The sequence below is a fragment of the Chaetodon trifascialis genome, chromosome 15 (genome assembly GCF_039877785.1).
Source record: "Chaetodon trifascialis isolate fChaTrf1 chromosome 15, fChaTrf1.hap1, whole genome shotgun sequence".
Lineage (NCBI taxonomy): Eukaryota > Metazoa > Chordata > Actinopteri > Chaetodontiformes > Chaetodontidae > Chaetodon > Chaetodon trifascialis.
In genome coordinates this window covers 24272205-24294421 of record NC_092070.1, presented here as the reverse complement: position 1 = coordinate 24294421, position 22217 = coordinate 24272205, and the positions used below count along the sequence as shown (strand labels likewise).

The 22217-nt window shown below is 49.6% G+C and overlaps 1 protein-coding gene across 8 annotated transcripts in view; it reads right to left on the bottom strand.

Moving 5' to 3' along the window:
* LOC139344008 (RNA binding protein fox-1 homolog 3-like) overlaps nucleotides 1–22217 on the bottom strand; it is a 349683-nt gene that overhangs the window by 217880 nt on the left and 109586 nt on the right. For 4 of the 8 annotated variants that reach the window (XM_070981885.1, XM_070981888.1, XM_070981891.1 and 1 more), the window contains exon 4: nucleotides 14545–14607. The exons of 2 other annotated variants lie outside the window; for them this stretch is intronic. The gene's annotated coding sequence lies outside the window, so the exon portion shown is untranslated. Of the gene's footprint in view, nucleotides 1–14544; nucleotides 14743–22217 lie in introns of those variants that run through there. 2 more of the 8 variants (XM_070981883.1, XM_070981884.1) reach the window with 2 other exon arrangements.

Genomic DNA, 22217 nt, shown 5'->3' with positions numbered 1-22217 from the left:
AACACTCCCAACGCTTTGATTCCTTATTCAGAGCTGAACTCATTTTCCTGTTGGATTTAGATTTAAAAATTCATACCATGATCAAAATTGTTCAGCAGTGTGAGGCTTCCCACTTCCTCTTTGATGAGGAACAAGGAGAGGACGGAGACGGAGACGGAGAAGGAGAAGGAGAAGGAGAAGGAGAAGGAGGCTGACGAGATGAACAGATCAGCTGCAGAGCCGTCGGTCAGTCAGGCCAGAAGCACCGAGCGCCGGGGGGGGGGGGGGGGGGGGCACACGATGACCAACGTGGAGAAACTTCCTGACCACGATACGAAGGCTGAAACGGCTTTAAAGAAACGACTGCGATCCTCTCAGCCTCACTGTCGTCTTCAATCAGAATCAGAATCAGAATCAGAAATCCTTTATTTATCCCCGAGGGGAGTGTTTTTGTTCAGAGCTCCTTACAGGGATAGAATTAGAATAAAATTAGAAAAGAGAGAGAACTATATATATATATAAAGCAACTATAAAAAACAAAATATTTATATTGAGAATATATATACAAAACAAGATATACCACAAAATATACAACAGAATATAAAACAATATATACTGAGAAAAAACAAACAGTATGTACGACAGGATGTGCAAAGTTCAATTGGTCAAATACGTAACAGCAAATCAGACGTTCACCAGCTCTGAAGAAGGACCGTCGAAGCCAGACGATACAGAGAGTCAGAGGAGGACAGAAGCAACCAGAGTCAGCGTGAAGGTGTTCCTCTCAGGTGTCAGACCGACGTGAGCGGAGCTTCTGAAAAGGTTTCCTCCTCAGAAGAAGCTGAAAAATCCACCAACACGCTGCCCTGATCCCACAGAGGGCTCCAAGACTGTTTCCTTTGTGATCATCCAGATGAAGTCATTGTCACTAAAAGTTCATGTGCTAATCTCCTCCATCCTTCATGTGTTCACAAAGTGGTGAACTCGCTCCATCCTCTATGAACGACTGAGCCTTTCATACCCAATCATGACCCACACCTGTTATCAGTGAGCCTGTTTACCTGTGAATGATCCAAACAGGTGTTTCTGGAGCGTTCCTCATCTTTCAGTCTGTGAAACGTGTCGCTGCATCAGACTCACAATCAGAGATATTTACAGAAATCTGATGATGAGCAAAAACATGAAATATATTTCAGGTCAGTTGGTGTCAGAGAGGATCAGATCAGCTGATCACAGTCTGATTTATTTATGTTGTCCAAACATCAAACAGCTGTGTGGTGTGATGTCACCAGCACACACCTGACAGCAGGTGTCCCAGCCGGGCCTGGGGAGTGCCTGTGATGGAACTGATGCATTTCTGCTGTGCTGATACGCATCAGTCAGGTAGAAAACAGGAATTTTCCATCATAGTATATACGTATTAATCCCAGCGTCGACGTATGTGAAGATGTTTGTGCAAATCAACGGATGCAGGTTAAACACCCAAACAGGAACGTCTGTATTGATGGCGTTCACGGCGGCGGTGTGACGCTGATTCACCGATAAACAGACGCATTACAGGCAGCCCTGCTGTTTGACTTGAGGCCACTGAGCCGCGTGACGTCAGGTGAAGAAGCCTGAACGAGTTCTTTGACAAAAAGCATCAGACTGTTTCTTCCATCGGGCGCTGAGGCCAGAGCAGCAGATGTGGAGCTGGACCTGATCGGCTAATTGGACTGAATTACGCTTTCACTTTCACATTCAGTTTCACACCACGAGCTGCAGCACGGCATACCGTCCGCACCGCGTGTGCGTGAGCGCTTGTATATACATGCGCGAACGTGTCAGCATATGCACGCCGGCGAGCTGAGGGGGGGCGAGCAGGCAAAGCACGAGACGAGCAGCGAGACGAGGGATCAGGATTTTGGCTCAAATACAATCTGTGGAGGAGTCACTCAATGAGCTGACAGCCGTCAGTGAATCCTGGTGGGGAGAGGGCTGAGCCACTGTGGTCAAACACACACACACACACACACACACACACACACACACACACACACACACACACACACACACACACACACACACACACACACACACACACACACACACACACACACACACACACACACACACACACAAACACAAACACAGAGACTCCTTCAGCACCGGGAAGCTCAAACAGACAGATGGGCTAATTCGTGACTGACTGTGTGTTATGAAACATTATCTCTGTGTCAGTGAAATCAAAATAACATTTTGGGTGTAAACGCCGAGCTTGTAACTGCCAACTCTGCGCCACATGGCCGTGATGGATGCATACGGGCCGCGATGCATGGCCTCGGAAAAATGTTTTGTTGCTAAACTGCTGAAAATGCTGTTTATTGAGTCATCTGGGGTGAACCGCATGCAGCCGTATACGTTTGCCAATCGCATCCCACCTGCCGCGGCCAAATTAAGCCATCGAATCAATTTCAAGAGTCTGGAGGAAAATGAAGGCCATTATAGGCATTGAATTTTATTTGCTCTCTATACAAAATTAAAGGCTATTGACAGACGGCTTTGTTTTGTTCTCTTTCAACCACTCCACGGTCAGAGCGGGGATAGGTAGCTGCGGCTGCATTTTAATGGCCTGCCCCTTTAACGGCCGGCTACAGAGCCACTTTATAATCCCCCTCGCTGGGTATTTGTGTATGCAGGGAGTGTATTGTAGCTAACTGAACCTGGCTCGCTGCTCTCCGCGGATGTTTTGTTGTCAAATAATGGGAGAGTGATGGGGTCCTACCCCGCTGCGAGCCACCGCTAAGATTAGACAGATCTTCACACTGGACGATTGGTGAAATTTATCACTGTCACTGGGTGCCAATCCGGGCTGCTGTTTTCTTTCTTTCTTTTTCTTTTTTTTCCTCCCACCACCCCCACCCACACTGTTTGTGGTGGTTTCTCATTTGGAACCTGCAAACCAGTTGTCATGTGTACTTTCCACTCGGATAGTGATAGCTTTAAGCAGCGCCTCAAAAATCACCCTCTGCTTCATGCTCTCTGCACAAATGCTCATCGCGCTCGCTGTCTGGCGTGCATGGGAAATTTTAGGGGGTGGGGATAATTTGTGTCGGTGACATCACGCGACGAGCAACATGTGGCGTGTGACAGGTAGGCCTGCGAAGCTCTTCGTTATCGTTTATTCATCCACAGACCTGCAGGACTGAACGAGGAAACGCTGACTGATCTGAAAGTCTAAGAGGGCTTTTTGTAATGCATCGTGTATAATTAAAAAAACACAAAAGAATAACATCCAATCTCCAGTTTCCAGCCTCTCGGCGTAACACTCGAGGAACATCGCACTCCTGCTTTATTTAAACAGCGTGTGCAGCTGTGCGTTAATATGCATACAGTATGTGTGCGAGGCAGGAAGCAGGAAGGAGGATTTCTCCCTTCCTTCGGTGAGTCGAGAGGCCATGTTTCTCAGCCTGCAGATTTTGATCCCTTTTCCAAAGCGCGGGTGGAATTAGCATGCAGAAGAGAGCGCTGAAAGGTGCTCTGGCCCTTAACTCAATCTCTCTCTCTCCCCCTTCCTCAGGTAAAAGTAATGGATTGTAGCTGGCTCTGGCCTCCGTCCTGTCGCGTCACGCCTGCTAGCCAGCCAGCCAGCCGGCCAGGCGGGAGGGCAGAGCTGTAGGCTCTGTTATTTAGCGTCCATTCCTCCACAGTCACACTCGCTAACTCTGAGGCCAGCTGTCCAAGCACACCAGGCCTCGAGGATGGCAGCGCCGCCTTAACTGAGAGGTGACACCCCCCTCCACGTTCTTTAACAGATTGCCACCTCGGGCCAGCGTGTCTGAATACCAATGACTGAAAAAAGTCCTGACTGCAGCAACGGACAGAACAGGGAGGGAAAATAAAACAAGACATGACAAACAATGAAAAGAATATGCGGTAGAACTTTCACACGGACGTAAAATATCTGATCTGAGAGCCTCTGCTGTGTGAAAGCTCAGGATCTGACATTATATATTTACTATAGTGAAAACAAACACAGCTGCAGCGACGAGAGATTAGCATTATTTATTACTCTGTGAGGTTTCCACGGTCCAACAGTCCAAAACCAAAGATATTCACTTTCAGATAACGCAGAGAAGCTGCTAAAACTTCACTTCGGAGCAGAGAATACTTTCCATTTTTTTGAGTTAATGAATTGTAAAGATTGCTGGCAAACAGACGAACTGAGCGGCTATAGCTGAGAGCGGAACGCTTGGCAGCTAATGAGCCCAAACCAGAGCGAAAACTAGACTCGTGTTCATCACAAGGACACAAAAACAGTCCGGCGAGACGCCGCCGCTCGCCGCCTGCTGCATTTGTAAACAGGCCTGTTTGCTAACATGTCTGTCAGCTCGCGTGTTGTGTCCTCTGCGATCGAACGGTCAGAGAATCTCTCCACGCGGCTTTAAATTCCACATCCCCGTCCCATCACGCATGAGCATCCACTTTAACATAAACATCAACCTGCGCAGAGGAGCAAAGGTCGCCGCTGTGCCGTCGCTCCTGACAGTCCCCCAGCGCTCCCACTGCAGCCGCCGTGCTGATGGGTACGTATGCAAATGTGGAGGGAAGTAGATGTGCGGTGGAGGATGCGAGTCGGAGCGCATGTTGATGTACAATCAGCGCAAGAGTCCCTCACTGAACTGACAGCTGTCTGTGAATCCTGGTGGGGAGAAGCCTGAGCCGCCACGCTTAATGAGTGTGTGCTGCCATCAGCTCCGAGTGTCAACCCAAACACACACACACACACACACACACAGCCGTGTTTCCATCACGTCAGAGGACATTACGCTGGCTTCCATTCATTTCAAGCTAAACCCATAATTAAGCTCACCCTAACCTCATCCAAGTCTTCACTTCAAGACGTAATCTTCACGTTTTGAGTCCACGTCCACACACACACACACACACACACACACACACACACACACACACACACACACACACACACACACACACACACACACACACACACACACACACACACACACACACACACACACACACACACAGACCTCAACACTGCAACATTAGCAAAAATGTAAAGTCACACCTAAAAGGAAGGAGTTGTTTGGAGGAGCTGAGGTGAGTCACATCAGGTTGAAAGCCAACGAGCAGCGCTGTCATCTACAGAAGGAGTCTGGCAGCCAGCACTTAGGTGACTTTTCAGAGTAGTGTATCAGTTCGTAGCCCGTGCCCACATCTGCCGCAAACTGAACGACAAAGAAGACGAGCGCGCAAAGTGAAGCAGGGATGTGACGTCAGGATTCACCAGCCGACGATTAAAGGCGCTAACTGGAAACACGAAGCGGTGTGAACCTCCTGCACACAAACGTCTGCAGTGGTCTCGTTCCTACACGACACAGCTGCACAGCACACGCTCACAGGGACGTGCATTAAAATCTGCAAAGCAGTTTGAGTATGTTTCCCAGCTGGAGAGCATTTAGACAATATAATTAGTCTCCTTTGCAGGGTGTCTATCATATTTTGTGTTTTCTTAAAACAGGAGAGTCAGCGTGGATCTGATGTACCGGGAGGCTTTGGATATGTTTTGACAGCCTCTGCATGAACACAATACTCAAGCTCAAATGCATTTTTTTAACCAAACGCTGGCACTATAGAGGTATGGTTCACCTGCAAACTGTGACTGAAATAGATTCAAGATGATTGTTTTTTAAAACTCAATCAGGCTTTTGTTGCACCGCTCAGCGACTCAAACTGCTGGCGGCTGTTTATTCACTTCCTGTTCGCTAAGTCACAAGAATTTGGGATTTTGATTCTGGCAAACAGACCCGAAATCGGAAAAGGATCAGGCTTTAAACACTCTGGCTGTTAGAGAAATTTACAACACTCCCGGATCGGCCCTGATCCTGCAGATCAGCTCCGTGAGGCTGCCGCTTGTAGGCAAAGACGAGGAGATGTTTCAGCTTGCAGAGAAGAAATTCAATGTTAGTCTGCCGTTAATGATGTTCAGGGTTTGCAGCAAAAATAAGGACATTACACCGGCTGGACAGTGAAAACCAGTGTTCAATTAGACAATTAGAAGCCAAGACGTCTCACTATGAACAGTGCAAACACAGGAAGCAGCCCTTCCTCCCTGACACACTCGTCCTGCTCTCCCAAACTCGGCTCCGGCGTAGTGAAGTGAGCAAACCGTCTGCGCTCACTTAAGGTGACAAACAAAAGCACAGTCCATTAGAAACAGCTCGCAGAGACATACTGCTGCATTAACAAATGTAATTGTGTTGAGCGGCACATGTATTTTTCATTTCTCCTGCCGTCGCTTTATAAGGCCACAGTCACGCAGCTGCAATCATATCACAAGACAAAATGAATTTGAAGAGCTCGCTGTGTGTATCCGCCTTCCACGCTGCCTTAACTTCTGCTCTGCCTCCTCGCTGCCAGCAGAATTAAACCACAGTGTGCAGTAATGGCGAAAGTGAAAGCAGTCCCCATTAAATGTGATAATAAGCTATGTGATAAAACCATGTTTGGGAAAATTGCAATACATGTGTCGTTCAACAAGATGTATTAGTTCAGGTAGCAATTTGTCTCTGCGAGCTGTTTTTAATGGATTTTTGGATGCTGGGACTTCCGCGAGGGAAAGTGTATTAGAACAGGCAGCGTGAGGCCTCGAGCTGCGACGTTGGCGGCTTCGGATGGGCGGCGGCGGCGAGAGACAAACAAAGTGCATCATCTCGTAAACAACGGAGAGCGAGCGCCGCACCTTCAGCCTCACTCGTCCATTTGCGAGGAAGCGTTGCAGATTGGCCTCTTTGCTCGACATGAGTGCTGCGCAGGTTACTGGCATCACTTTACAGGAAACCAGAGGAAAAGACTTCCCTCCCTGCGTCGGTGTTATGGCTGTAATGTGCTGAATGGACCACACTTAGGCTGCACTTTGCAGCGCTTTACAATTTGCCTCTCATTCACCCGTTCACACGTTAATGGTGGAGTTGCCACACAAGGCGCAGGCCTGCAGCTCAGGACAGCACAGGCAGTCTCTTGGAGACAGCTGGTGGTGTGTGTCTGCAGCAGAGGCAGACAGGAGGGGGTAAAGGACAAGTGATGAGGCCTACACGCCGCGACCCCCTCCATCTGAACCCCAGCGCCGCAGCTTAAACTCCTCCATCGACCATCGGTCACTTCGCCGTCATCTTGCTCCTCGATCGGCCGATACGAAGGCGGCAGTGACAGTCATCTCTGAGTGTCATCTGAGCGAACAATTAACAGAGCAGCGAAAATGTGAGGTCAGATATAATTAACATATGTGCTGCTCAGCTATAATTGCTCAAGTCTAAAGCAAGTAATTAAATCATTCAAAGTGAGCCATGCAGACAATGACGACTGAGTTTCCCACATCTGCAAGAGGTGAGGGGGATGCGTGTGTGCACGGAGGAGCTGGTAGGCTTTGCTCCTCTCCGTCACACCACCCCTGGGACCACCACCCGCATATTCACAGCACACACGCACTAAATAAAGAGGCAACACACACTCAGCTGGCAGTCAGCAGCAAACGGCGAGAGGACGCAGCCGACGGAGGAGCGGCGTTGGCTCCACGAGCCGGCAGAGATCCTTCATCCCTGCCTTCATCCTCAGGAATCTCACAAGTTCAGTCACATGCTTAAGGTGCTCCTAATTGACGGCGCGGAGATCCGCTCAGTATGATACATGCATCAGGCCGGCCTGTCAGGCGGAGGGAGGTGGACGGGAGCGGCGTTAAGCGAGTGGCAGCAGCATTATCAGTCTATATTTCACAGGTGTCAGCGGGGACTCGTCCCCGTTTCGTCCTCTGGGTGTCATTTATTAAATGAGGGAATGAAGGGAATGTTTAAGGTGGAAACACAGGCCTGCTTGGACAAGAGATTATACATTGTTACAGGATGAAAAATTGCATTTGAAGCTCAGATACGGGATCCAGGCTCCGGGGTATTTCTTTAATGTATTGTCCTAACAGCCATTCATGGTCACATACATCCGGTGCGCTGTATGTGCCGGCGGTGGGTTCCTGATTTAACCCGGACCGCTTTGAGCTCAGGGCTCCAGCACGCCAGCTAAATTCATTTCCGCTGGAAGTGCTGCAGCCGGCGGACTCGTTTGCTTTGCGTTCACGCTGAAAATACGACATGAATGCGAGCGGCTGGCCGGCTGCAAACCGTTTGACACAAACCAAACGGAGGAATTTGCCATTTTAGCTCGTTTCAGAACAGACTAAGTGAAGGGAAACGGGACAGCACACACACTGCGGGTGTTTTCTGTGTGGTTAGCTTGAAGCAAGCTGCGCGTTGGGTCAGAAGAACTGCTGGTTAACGTAGAGGAACAGTCGGGGTTGTTCCTCCGACATCTTGTTTCTCACTCCAACCTCTGACGGCTACTTCCTTCTTCCCCGCCAGCTGACCAGAACATGTCACGTGACCACTGGAGGACGCCACTCGAACGTAAACATGATGCTATTGGGCGACCAGTGTAGGAGCTGCATGTAGCTCCTCCATCGGCGAGCCTCCACCACCACCCACCGCTTTCTGGTGTGACCGAGCACCATGAAATACACATTCCCATTCATGAATTTGGGGAACTTGGGAGTCTCTGGTCCAGCTAACTTGCATGTCTTTGGACCGCGAGGGGAGGCTGGGCCCCCGGGGGACACCCACACAGGCGGGGAGAGAGCACAGCCTCCACACAGCGAGGGAGGGAGTCCTTCCTGAGGATTTGTTTCTGTCAAATGAAGAAAGGCGCTGGTAACTTTTGACATTATGTTCTCAGCGGACCACGGCTGAGGTCAGAAGCAGTATATCATCCTTTTTTTCCTTTTCAGCGGTGAAACCCAGCTACAGAGAGCTTTGTTACAGTATGTCCTCTTTTCATAATAAACCAAGATGCTTTCAACCTGTCTGACCCAGCGACTGAGGCCTTCCTGAGCAAATTCAAAACACTTTGTGCGCGCTCTGTTCTTGACATTTAAAACCATATGAAAATGAAAATGGATCCCAATTAGAGCCGTACGAAGCATAAGGCCCTCTTGGTTCTCTTAGTAACTAGCTGGTTTAAACATTTCCCCCCACGAAATGCCTTGAAAATTGACCTTCTCATTCTGCGAGCGGTGATAAAAGCAGCCTTGAGTGGCCTCAGATCAGGCTATTTTGATAGAGGATGAAAATGTGAAAGTAAAAATAAGGCACAGCAAAAGGGAGCATAATCACACGGCGTATTATTGCGGAGGTAGCGCCTTGCACTTAAACGTTGCACATACCCTGAGTACAGAAACATGACATTAACCACTAGGTATTAATGTAAATCACAGGAGTGGAAGACACTAATAGCCACTTTAGGACAAGTGATTATTATTGAGGCGATCGTCAGAGGATTGGCATTGTGTACTGAATAAAGTTTAAAAATACATGAAATAATGTGAGTGCATCCTACAGAGCGGCTGACATAAACAGCAGCGCTGTAACAGGCTAATGTGAAGCGATGGCGGAGCATAAAAAAAAAAGAGGAAAACGATGCTATATTTAAACTTGAGGGTGCCGAGGCAGGGATGTCTGCCGGATCACCTGTTGAAGAGCATTCATTTCAACAGGGGGACAAAGGTCAGCATCCTTGCTGGAGCTTTGATTGGCAGGCGGGGGAGCTGGATGCCCACAGCAGCGGCCCAGCGGAGCAGCCGACGGTGGCGTGTGGCTTGGCTGGGCCACATTTCTGACTCAATGCTGACTAACTGAGTGTGTCTGCTGACAGTGTGTCTGACTGATAGGATCACCCCGGGAGGCTCTTCCAGGGCCTTTACAAAGTGTCTCTGATAGGCCAGGCCCGTAGCACTGCCGCGAGGGCCCGCCGACAAATTAAATTTAAGCCCTGCTAATGCATAGCGTAATCATAGAGCGAGGTGGTGATAAATTTTTCAGCGGGGTTACCGTGGGTGCAGCAGAGGAAGAGCTCGGTGCAGAATCCGTGATGACAAAGAGGGGAGAAGCGGCAGAAGCGCAGGGAAAAATAGCCGAGCGTGACCTCAGCTGCGCGCTGAAAAATCCTGCACTCACAAGCCAAGGACGCGTATGAAAGAACAACAATAACACGCCATTATGAGATGTAACATTTTGCGACGACCTGTGTTTCCAGGGGGAAATTTGAAAGAAAAGCAATTTCACATTAAACTATCTGACACAATGCAGGTCTGTGGAGTAGAAGAGGGGGTGGGGAGGGCGGCAGATAGCGAGGAGCGTGTGTGTGTGTGTGTGCGTGAATGGTCGGAGGGGTGGGGGTGTTCGGGAGCTTCCTAACAGCCATTGGCCGACTGGAGCGAGACACACACATCCCCTCCGCGGAGTTAAAAGGGATGGAGTGGATGAAATTTCAAAGCCTCCCCTGCAGACACACACTCTGCTTTGCACACATCAGCACTGAGATGTTCAAATATTCAACTCCGTCGTTCCAGGCTGGTTTCATCTCCCGTACGCCGGTATCAGACATGGTTCTGCTGTGATTAATGAGAAAACCAAACCCCCCCAAAAACGCTCGACATGCATACGTGTGTGCACAAGAGCGCCGTTTCCCTCCATGATGCTAAAAACTGCCCTTAATTAAAAACCGTCTCTGAGTCGTATATTTCCCATGATTACTTGCTGAAGGCGCCGCGAGAGAGTCACAGCGAGATAAGAGGGGAAGTGTCCGACATTCACCTATTAAACTCCTTTCACTTATTATGAGCAACAATGCCGCTCTGATTAACTGGCACATTGACATCGTTACACGAGGCGTAACAAAGAGTAACTCCGCTGCCCTTGTACAGACAATAAGGAGCCCTCAGAGCTGCGGCGTGTCCGGCTCTCCCTCCTCCGCTCTGATTGGACAGCCTTGATTTGACCGCTCGCTCCGTCTTCTCCGCGAGCGGCGAACATCTGCGCGGCCGACCTTGCAGCCGTGACACAGAATCACAAAGAGCTAAGTCGAGTGACATAACCGGCGTCTCCTCTTTTGTTGTTTGTGTTTTCTTTCTTTTCTTTTTTTTGTTTTGTTTGTTATGTTGGCAACGTCTTTGTTGCTAAGCAGTCGTTGCTGTGGTGATTTTGCGCCGCGCTTCCCGGAGATCACAAGTCAGTCAAAGAACGTGGCCGGTGCCGTGACGTCTTCCTCCTCCTTTGACTCCTCTTTTCTCATGTTCTGCTGTGAACTCGAATGCCTCGCACGCGGCTTTTCTTCAGCCTGTCACGTGCACTGAACACATCACCTGGTGTGCATCGGAGGACTGAGCTGTAACAGCTGTTTACGCTCCAGACGCCCAAAAAAACCTGAAGAAATAACCCATCGATTATTGAGGAAATCTCAACGTGCTGACACATCTTGAAGCCTTCTTCTTCCTTCTTCCTGACCGGATATCTCCAACATTAGCGGGAGTCAGGTTCACCTATTGACTGGTCCACCACCACCACCACCCGCCCCAAGTCCTCCACTGGTATATGTACTCAGATGCACCTCCAGAATCACTGTCACCCTCGCTGAGTAATTACAGCGATTAATGCATGGCCAGAGCTCGCCTCTGGCTCTGGACACTCTATCAAGACGCGTGCCGTAATGGATGAAAGTACATTCTTAATAGAGAATCCATAGTGTCTAAACCTTGGGAAAAAAAACCCCTAAACATATACCTTTTTGATCAAGAGTGACTTTACCCACAATCCTCTTGGGGGAGATCGTTTACCAGCCTAGAAACAAGAGAGAAAGCGGTCAGGTTCTCTCGCCCTTGTCGTTGCGCTCGCGCTGACCTCTAAAAATGGACAACAAAGATCATATCACGACACCAATACTAGCGCCAACAGCCTTTGCACAAATTGATTTAGCCACCCAGAACTCACTCCCATCTCAATGAGGTGGCAGGATGCTCACAGCATATATCACTGTCACACAAGCACCCTCTAGTGAAATGTGATTTTTATCTTTATGAGCTTTTTTTCCCCTTTTCGGTACAGCGTGTAACGGGCTGCGATAAGTGATGAGAAATAAAGGGTTGGCACATTACGCTAATACAGGTGCTGTCGGTGCATATGGGTGCTATCACACAGGGAGAATGACATTGTTGTGGTCCTGTGCGTTTGAAAGCGGCTGGCGAGGCAGCAGGGGGCCTGTGGTATATGGCTCATAGATCACTTATGTGTGGGTGAGAGTTGTCACCAGCCAGCGCTTGGCTGCGAAGCACAACATAGTTTATGGCACACAACCGCTAGACGTAAGCATGAATCGTGGCCCAGGCAACAATGAGGAAAAGTGCACTAAAAATAGATGATAAGCTTTTTTGCGCTCGCCCCAGAAACAGTGGCTCCTTTTGATTTTTCATGTGTTCAGACTGCCGTACAAAGGATACAGGAAGTAGCGTATAATGGCCGACTGGGCCTGTAGTAAAGGATGTGGATAAACACGGCGGAGAGGCCCACGCCAACCTGAAGCGGCGAAGGCTGGAAAGACACGATAAACGCTGCACTTTCAAGTGTGTTAAATGCACCGAGATAGTCTGGGCTTTCTCCCTTTCCAACTGACAACCTCTGTTACAAAGTTAATTACAGCCAACTGCAACACAGCGCTGTGTCAATTATCATGTGCTTTAGCTCTCTCCCAATGGATATTTTTACTGCCTTGGTTTCACTGCTAAAGTTTCTACCTTCTTTTATTGCTATTCTGCCCAGGTCTCCAGGCTGAATTACATTCGGCAGACAGAGCTGTAAAAACAGAAGGGATTTAAGGATTCAGATTGGTGGAGGGTAACCTAATCTTCCATAATTGGGGGAATGGTTCTCATTTATATCAGCCTACTTTAGAAAGCAAGCTCATCGGCAGGCTGCTATCAAGCCGGGCGTTTTACTCCGACGATTCATTTTCATAAAGGCCGTGGAGAAGGGAGGTCGGCCGCCGCGGCTGCGAACACACATATTAAATCTAATCATCATTAATCAAAGCACTACTCTTACTTCACAGGTCGCGGAAATCAACATACACAACGCGAACGCCGCACAAAGATCCCTCATGTGCCGCTTTCGCCTGTGCTGCTGGAGTGCTGTGAAATAACACATTCTGGGCTGCGTCGTCTCAAAATGGAACTAAAATGGTAATCCTCTGCCAGGCGAAGCGTTCTCGCCTCGCCAGATGCTTAGTTCTGAAATTTGCCTAATTGCCACGCTCAGATCAATCCCTTTTCCTCTGCCAAATGAATCTGCCAAAGTGTGTTCCGAGCGTTTTGTTGGCCCAATATGCTTTTTCTCTTGCAAAGATTCGTGTTTTGGTGACTCCCCCGCGAAGGCCTGGGAGAGGTTTCGGTCTCGGTGACATATCCGCACAGCCGGACGCATGTCCACCCCTGCTGACCCGCGTGCCCATTAGCCGTGGTGTTGCAGCGAGGGCGCGGGGCCCATCCATCTCAGCCCATCTCCCCACACACACACACACACACACACACACACACACCACAGTACACCCACTCTTCATATGGCTCAGACACATGCTGTGGGCGGACTAAATGTGGCCCTTTGATCAAAGGGCAGCATGTGGGAATGGACACTGACTTACTGACCTCCCCACACACACACACACACACACACACACACACACACACACACACACACACACACACACACACACACACACACACACACATTATTCATTCACTGTGTACTCATTAATGTGCATGCATGAGTCCACTCTGATGATGCACAGTTTGGAGGTAACATGTAAATAAACATGAACTGAAACTCTTTCGCAGTTACACACACACACACACACACACACGCACACACACTCTGAGGGGATGGATGCCGAATGAAAAAAGCTCATTTGTGCAGCTGCTACATGCAGTCATTAAAACGAGGTGCATATTATGAATGGCACACACATATGGCGGCGCAGGTCTGCACCGAGACGAGCATCCGTCTACGATTCGTCGCCCATCTGCACAGACGATACACCTCACATCATCGTGACACACGACTTCCTGATGCCAAAGCGCTCACTCCCAGATAATAAAATAAGAGCGATGTAAGTAAAAAAAAGGAGAGAGCCGAGGCGCCTCGATGTGTGCAAATATAGAAAGTGACGGATGAATCAGAAGTTTAGTCAACAGAGGGAACCTTGGTTCCAGCTGCCCGGCTGTCTGATGAGCCACTCTCTGCTTGTCAACAACATCCCCGATCACTCGCACAACTATCTACTCACAAAACCAAGACCCGCCCCCTCCATCCCTTCGGCAATTCCAGCATCCTCCAGGAGAAACACCTCCGACCGAAAGCAGAACGGGTCGCTCGCAGCGGCGGCAATCTCTTCCCCCCCGCGCCTCCTCTTCCCCTCCCCTGCTCCCTTCTCCCCTCTTCTCTCTATTTCTGAGCATCCTATCTCATTCCTTTTTGTCTCCACTTCTTTCCCTCCTTTCCCGCGCTGCCGCCGCGTTTGGCGCGGCGGATGAAAACATGAAAGAGGCAAAGAATTTAGAGAAAAAGAAAGCGAGAGAAGGAGACAAACCGACGTTTGAGGCGGCTGGAGGAGCCAAATTAGCATGAGAATACTCACGGTGTTGGTGTTGAAGGAGCGCGGGGATGGGAGCGCGGCACCGGTCCCTCCGTCAGATACAACCTGCACACACAAGATTGAAGAGGGAAAAAAAAGAAAACTAGGCTGTGAGAGCGGCAAAGAGGGGAGAGGAGGAGGAGGAGGAGGAGGAGAGAAGAGCAGGACACGGAGGAGGAGGAGAAGAAGAAGAAGAGGGAGGAGGAGGGAGCAGAGCATCCGATGCTGCACGCACCAACAGGAGCCCAAATAAAGAAATAAAGGATTCCTCGAGGAATGTGAGTGTGTTTGGGCAGTGCTGCTGTGTGTGTGTGTGTGTGTGTGTGTGTGTGTTGCTATGGGGGGGGGGGGGGGTGAGGAGGTGGGTTGTCTTTGGGAAATATAAAAACACACACACACACTCACATGCGGGGTTGCACTTGGGTGCACAATCACATCTGACAGGTCTGATCTGCGGTCCACCTACCTCCTTATCGCTACCTCGCTCCTCCACAGCACTGCGCTCGCTCTCTCTCTCTCTCTCTCTCTCTCTCTCTCTCTCTCCCTCCCTCTCTATGTCTCTCGCTCGCTCTCGCTCGCTCTCGCTCGCTCTCTCTCGCTCTCTCTCTCTGTTGCTCACACTGATGCCAGAGATTCAGCTGCTACAGGGGAGCTATCGCCCTCATCGCTGTATGTTACCGAAAGAGGGAGGGCACCGCCGGCTCTCCCGCCCGCCCACGCCACCCAGCCCAACACCCCCCCCAAACCCTCATCCCCCCCACCCCCACCCCTCCCGCGTGCGCTCTCCACCTCGAATGTACAGAGAAAGAGAATGCTTCAATTGAATGAAAGCAATCCCAGTGGCATTGAGGCAATTATAGAGGCTGCTGGCACTGTTTTCTGCTTTTTTCCGTCCTCCCCTCCTCTTCCTCGTTCCCTCTGTCCTCTCTCGGGCTGGCGGAGGGTCTGTTTTCTCGCTCTTTCGCTTTCTCCGTGCTCCTGACATATGCCACTATTAATGTAGCTTCTGTCACTTGGGCTGTTTTGGTCAGATCACTTCTGCCTGTGCTTCCACCTTCCTGGCCCACGTACAGTCTGCCTACCTGCCCACTCTACGTTTCTCAGCCCCAAAAAAGCTCCACGAAACCTGACTCTCAAATCCACCTTGCACAACCTGACAGCACCATTCAGCTCCAGCAGCTACTGAGAGGTAAAATATATTAATCCTCCCGGCCTTATCGGGTCTTGCAAGGCTAGTGCGGCACGGCATGGCGCGGCGCTGAACAACACAAACAGGAGAAACTTTAATAACTGTCTTTCAGGTCCGGGTGTTTGATACATGCTGCTGCTGCATTTTCTTTCTTCCTTTTTGAAAATCTAGCAGTACATATATCACAAAAAAAGCGCTGTAAGTCAAACACCTCAGCCTCTAATCAGGTAGCCCTCCCTCCTTCCCCTCCACCCCCGCACGTTGCATCCCTCCAGCCACTACTGCACTTTATCTCCCCTCAATTAACATCTTCTGAGCGAGCCTCTATTATCTTAACCACACAGAGCAGAGAGGTCCTCCGAGGAGACGCCGTGGAGGACGGCTGAGCTGTGGACAGAGGGCTCCCAGCCCCGCTGCCGCCGCTTCAATTCGCAGGCCTAATTAAAGCCCAAGTCAGACATGACAAACTGCAAGCGGAGGTGCTAGAGAAACAAACACCGACAGAAGCGTTGCCTGCGCGGGTGCATGTAGCCCGGAGGATTCTCTTTGTGAGGATTATCTGCCAGAAAACAGGCACGTTCACGTCAACGTCATGACAACATCATCTAAATCTCTTCTGACTGTTTGCTCGGTTTGATCGTGTTTATTCTCCGGCTCCTGTATAGGCGTCGCCACGCTGTCGTATCACCCACTGTAAATCATTTTCCATATGAAGGAGAGGCAGAGAGAGACAATGCCAGCTCGCCGGAGCTCAAGGATTCCTATAAAACATATAAGTGATACAGTGGGTCGACGTCATGCTTATATATGGCTAATTTCCGTTTTGTATAATGCCTCCCGTGTCCTGTTTCATCTGTTTGGTTGCCCTCACCAACTTCAATTTCACCCTATGAAGCCATCAAACCACCCATTAAGCCATCACGCTGCCCTCTTTGTCCTTGCTCTCCTGTCTGACAACAACAGCGAGAGCCGGTGTCGCGTCCCCTGCACTCTCACCACTGAGTTAGCCCGGCGATTTGGCCGGCCCCGCCGCCGACTTTGGCTCAAGCCAGACTATTAAGAGTATTCTATTACTGTTGGGTTAACCTGTCACGCTTGGCTGTGGCTCTCTTTATTGTCTGGCCGCTCTGAAAGGGCAGGGGATAAAACTCCATCAGCAGGACAAACGACCACACATGCCGCCATCCGTCAGACACCCGGGGTTTCCCCTGTGGACGCCGACCACCGCAACCTCTATAATGCCGTGGGGGTAGCCTTCGTTCTGCCTTAAAATGTGAGCTCCCGGGGGCCAATCTGCACGAGGACGGACGGAGCGGCATCTTTGGTCACATAAGGTTTCCGTCCTTAATCACGGCTCGGGAAATAGCGGTTCTATCAGGGCTGAGGGAGCTAATGTATTGACTAAGATCAGGTAGTGCGGCAGGCGGTGCGGGGGAGTGATTAAGAAAGCAGACTAGTGATCAGTGGATGACAGGGGTCAATCCCCTGTCGGGCAATTGGGTAGTGGCCTTGGGCTAGGTACTTAGCCCCAACATACCAGCCAGACACTCAACTGTGTGAGTGGATAAAATGTCAAATTCAACTTCACCCTTTGCAAAGGTTCAAAGCAAGGAGATGACAGCGAACGCTTTGGTTATTAAAAAATTCATATCGTAATGAAACAGCCGTGTTCCATCTTCACACATCCCCCTCCAGCAAACACGGCGCTCCTTTTTTCATGGGATCCATCAAGGGAGGGCCACAATTAAGTGACTAATTTGATTAGGAGATAATGTGAGTCCCACTTAATGGAAAGGACAGACTTCACAACACAGGCAGATTAGTTTGGTGGATGCCTGCTTATTAATTAAGACAGCCCTCCGTGCCCATATTAAGTCAAATGCACAGATGCAGTTTTAATGGGTCAGAGTATGCAGAAGTGAGAGAAACGGGATGTGCAGAAAACAGAAGCCGGTAAAGCTCGATGCTGAAAACTGAAGATGGCCATGAAACGTTTTAATTAAACTTGAAATACCGTCTGCTTGAAAAATAAATGTTTGGGTGTACTCTGGCATTATTTACCCTTTCATAATGTAATAGGTAGCTGGGCTTGTTGTTGAAACATGCCAAAGTAGTTCTCGTCTTGAATTTCACTGTGCTGCGTCTGTGTTTCCACTGTGTGTCATTGCACACCATAGCAACAGCAAGTCGTTCCACTCGTTCAAATTACCTCTCTTGCTGTCATTCAGTTTTTGTCTCTGATCCTGCTTAAGCCCTTCACAGGAACTCCTGCTTTTCATTTATGATTTGATCTGCATGCTGAACCACGGCCACAACTTCTGCTCTGTCCCTTAGAAGATTTGATGCAAACATACAATGAATAATCCATCAATAAACTGGTTTAATGTTTGAGCAGAAAGCTAATAGATGGGGCCAATTTCCTCTTCCGTAAACTGTGATTAGAGCTGAATTCTTGCCTTGACTGAGTAGCTTTAACATAAAGGATGACACACGAACAACTCTGTACCAAAGTCATTTTCCCTCTGCCATCTCGTGTGATATATCTCTCCTGAAGTCCAACAGATTTAGTTTGTAGCTTATGTCCTGCATGCCCCAACGGTCGCCCACTGCACACTGACAATCAGCCCGACGGATCTCCAGCGCGCCGATCTCTGAGTCCCCGTAGGAAAAGGCAAAAACCATAACCAAAAGCATGAGAGATTACTGTATTTGCGGCAGTCCTTGAGCTTGTGCTCGGCGTCTGGCTGGCGTGCTCAGCCGCCGCGGTGCTCTGTCATTCCGGGCACACCGCACACTCCCAAGCGCTCTATTTACGGTGGCCGAATCCCTGCTGCGTGAAGTGGGAAGGGTATAATCTCCCAGCGGTATTCTGGGTGGCGAATCTGCCGCTGTCGCCTGTGCATACCAATGGCAACCTCACCTCTGTCTAAGGAGTTATGATGTATAAAGAGCGGAAAAACTGCGAGCCAGTCCATGATGCGGCAACATGTTGGAGGGGACGTGGGGGCGTCTGGAAACCCCCGGTGGAGAACTACACTTGCATCACTCCCATCAACACCGCTAGTGCCACTGTTAGCACTTTGGCGGCTGCTACTGCGACCACCTGCCTCTGTGCAGTCACACTGCGCTGGATTCAATCAAGCAGCCATGTAAAACAGCCACGTCCACGCCGCGTTTGCGCACGCCGCCACCTGCAGACACGTGGCTCATTGTACAGCAACGCGATGGAATTTCATTCAACAAGCGGAACATTTCCGCAAACTGAGAGGTTGAGGAAGGTAGAGGTTAAACTGCTGCGAGAGGTATTGTCCTTGGATTACAAGGAAAAGGAACAACTCCCCAAGAGAATACACACAACTCTAAGAATCTGCTTAGCGCTGCACGTGTGCATATAGATGCCGTACACATGCATCGTATAATAAAACCCCACAGTGAAGAAGCTTAATGAAGCCACACGAGGGGCTAGTGTCTGCAGAGCGAGGTGTCAGGTGACTTCCCTCCTGGCTATATGTGCGTCTCATTGGTATGTGCAACGCGATGAGGCCTTGGCTCTCTTCTGATTATGATGTCTGCTGAGAGCTGGGCCAGCCCAGGGTGAGAGCCAAGCCGACAAGGCTGAGATGGAGGGAAGATTCAGAGAGCCTCTGTTCTCTCACCGGGGGATCCCCCACATCATTTAGCGCCTCATGCAGATCGCTGCTAGTGGCAACACAGCCCTCTGGGCCCGGGGAATTAATGTACCAAGCAATGGCAGAAGTGATTTATTAAAATAACACACCCTGATGAGAGAGAGGAGCCAGGGTTGCTCTTTCTCGGCTCGTCCCCATATGCCGCCGAGGGAGGAAATGGAATCCTATATGTGCTGCGGCGAAAGGCAGCAGAGGAGACACTGAGAGAAAGTGGACAGCCACTACACAAATTGTGCGACAGTCCTCGCTGTCATTGCTTATTTATTTACCCTCTTTCCATTTGAGTCAGGCCTTGTATTAAATTGATCCCTCCTGCCGCGTTTTGCCTTGTTGAACAAGCGCAAAGCCCCGTTAAGTGTCTGTGAAAGGCTGGTGATTGTGTTTGCGGCGCCCCGGGTGCGCCGCGGCCGCCCGCTCCCCTCTATCTCCCCCGGACAGACGGGATTAGAAGCTGGGAGAGAGGCTGAATGACCCTCTGGAGGGGACGAGAGACAGGCAGGCAGCGAGCAGCTTGATTCGGGGCTCACACACAAACAAATGCGAGGCCGCGCATGCTCGTGCACAGTGAGCAAAGGTTGAGCTTAGCTTGCCCCCGGACAGACATGGCTGTCCACAGGCGCTGCTACATGCAGACAGACCTGCACTTATCCCGGAGCTCGCACGTTAGCGACTGTACTGTACGAGCAGCTACTGTACGGTATGTGGCCTCTCACCGCTGATGATACGAGAGCATCTGCTGTGATGCTAAACATCTGCTCGTCAACAGCTCACATATACGATATTTTCACTGTTTTTTTCATTAAGCTAACGGAGGATTGTAGAGTGGCTGCACAGGCTATGCTGAGCAGTGAGGCACTGTGCAGACTGAATGAAAGGAGTTGATGTGGTTGCCTCACAGAGCCACTGATGCTTATGCACAGTCAGACATGGAGCTGTACACAGGAGGTCTCACATTTACATACATTTACATCTGAGACATTTAGCTGACACTCTTATCCAGAGTGGCTTACTGTACGTACAAGAGTGGAGTAATTATAAATGCCTGAACACTTCAAGCAGCTGACAATAAGGAGCGCAAAGGTTAAAATAAGAGAGGCTGGATCACAGAAGGAAAACAGTGCGAGGGAAATCGCTGCGTGTAGAGGAGATCTCGTCGGAAACGGAACATGAGCACAGTTGATTTTTGGGGAAAAATCAGGTACAAATGTGGCATGAATGTAATGAGAGTGTGAGATTTGAAGTGTTCCTCCTTGAGGAAAAATGGACGCCCTGTAAAATAACTGCACCCTCCATCTCTGATCCCCGAGAAGCTGCAGCACGCATCTCCTCGCCTGCTCCATCTGATCCGCCGAGCCCCCGGGGGATGTTACTCCACGGCTCCCCCGTCAAAGCAATGGAGCAGCACTCATTCACAAAAAGGAGCATGCTTTGAATCTATTCAGATCAGATGATTACGATGCTGGGCGCCCTCCTCGGCGGGGCAGATAAGTGGAGAGGCTCCATTCGACATTTACATCTCATACACCTCATCAAACACCGGGTCTTTGTAGTCATGTGTTACATTTGAATAAAGCAAAGTTTGAATTTTTAAGCAGTGCGAAAATTCATCGAACCTCCCGGCCGTTGAGGCCCTTGTCTCTCCTAGCAAATAACTCTTGGTTACCTTCTTCAAACTGAAAGTGGCAGGGCTCAAATCAAATCAAGTCAAATCAAATTGTGCTTGGATGAAAAAGTGAGGAGTGGGGAAGGAGAGGAAAAGGGCTCCACAACAGCCACATTTTCTCAGGGAGTTCGAGCTCTTTCTACCCTTTAATAGCTCAGAACAGCTATTTGCTAAATAATGCACCTGAATTTGCACAAAGCTAGCTTTAAAGCAGCAGCAGCAGTTTTATTTAAGACAGTCGAGCATACAGGAAGGTAAGGAAGTCGGTGCAGAGAATACAAAAATCAGCGAGCGCTTTGCAGAGTTTTATACGTGTAGCACTCAATATTGTGACCTTTCATTGTATAATTGTGTCACTGGATGTCTGATATAAGAAATGTGTTTGAAAACTGCAAGTGTTTATCTGAAGACCTGAATAGGAAGACGAACAAAAGGGACCTTTAACGCACGCTGCCGAGGCACCTAGAGAGCGCCAATGGAAAATATGTCGTTCAATGACATGCCGTCGCGTTACAAAAGTGCATTCTGTACGATGAACGGAAGCAGACAGAAAAAGAGCGGGACGGAGACAAAGGCAGACGAGGGAGGCAGACGAGCAGATGCAGAGCGAGAGGCAGCCTCCATTCGTACTGGGCTCCTCTGCCTTCAGCTTGAACTTTCGTGGCAAAGATGAAATAAAATAACAATGGGTTACCATAGCAATAACAGTGGAGCACATAACTAAGTAGTATGAGAGATGGGAAGCATCTCGGGGGGAGGGGGGGAGGGGGCATCCAGCTTTTATCTGTCAGCCGCAATCCTCCATCATCAAAGCTCTTCTCCACTTTCAGTGCCAAGACTGAAAGACACCAGTGGATCATTAGTCTCCAGTGAAGAAGACAGTCATTTATCCACGTGTTTTTTTCTTCTTCTCTTCCACAAAAGTTGAGTGAAAGAGGGTAAGACGGAGAGAAAGAGAGAGAAGAGGCAGAAAGGGGGAGTAATCTTTTTTTTTTTTTTCCAGAGTCAATTTCTCTGGGCACTAAACCGAGCTCCCTTTGGGCTACCTGTGCAGGTATCAAGCCTGGGGTCTGACGGGCTCCTCTCTCTGTGAAGCTGCAGCCCTTTGCAGCACATCAATACACTGAACTTTTCC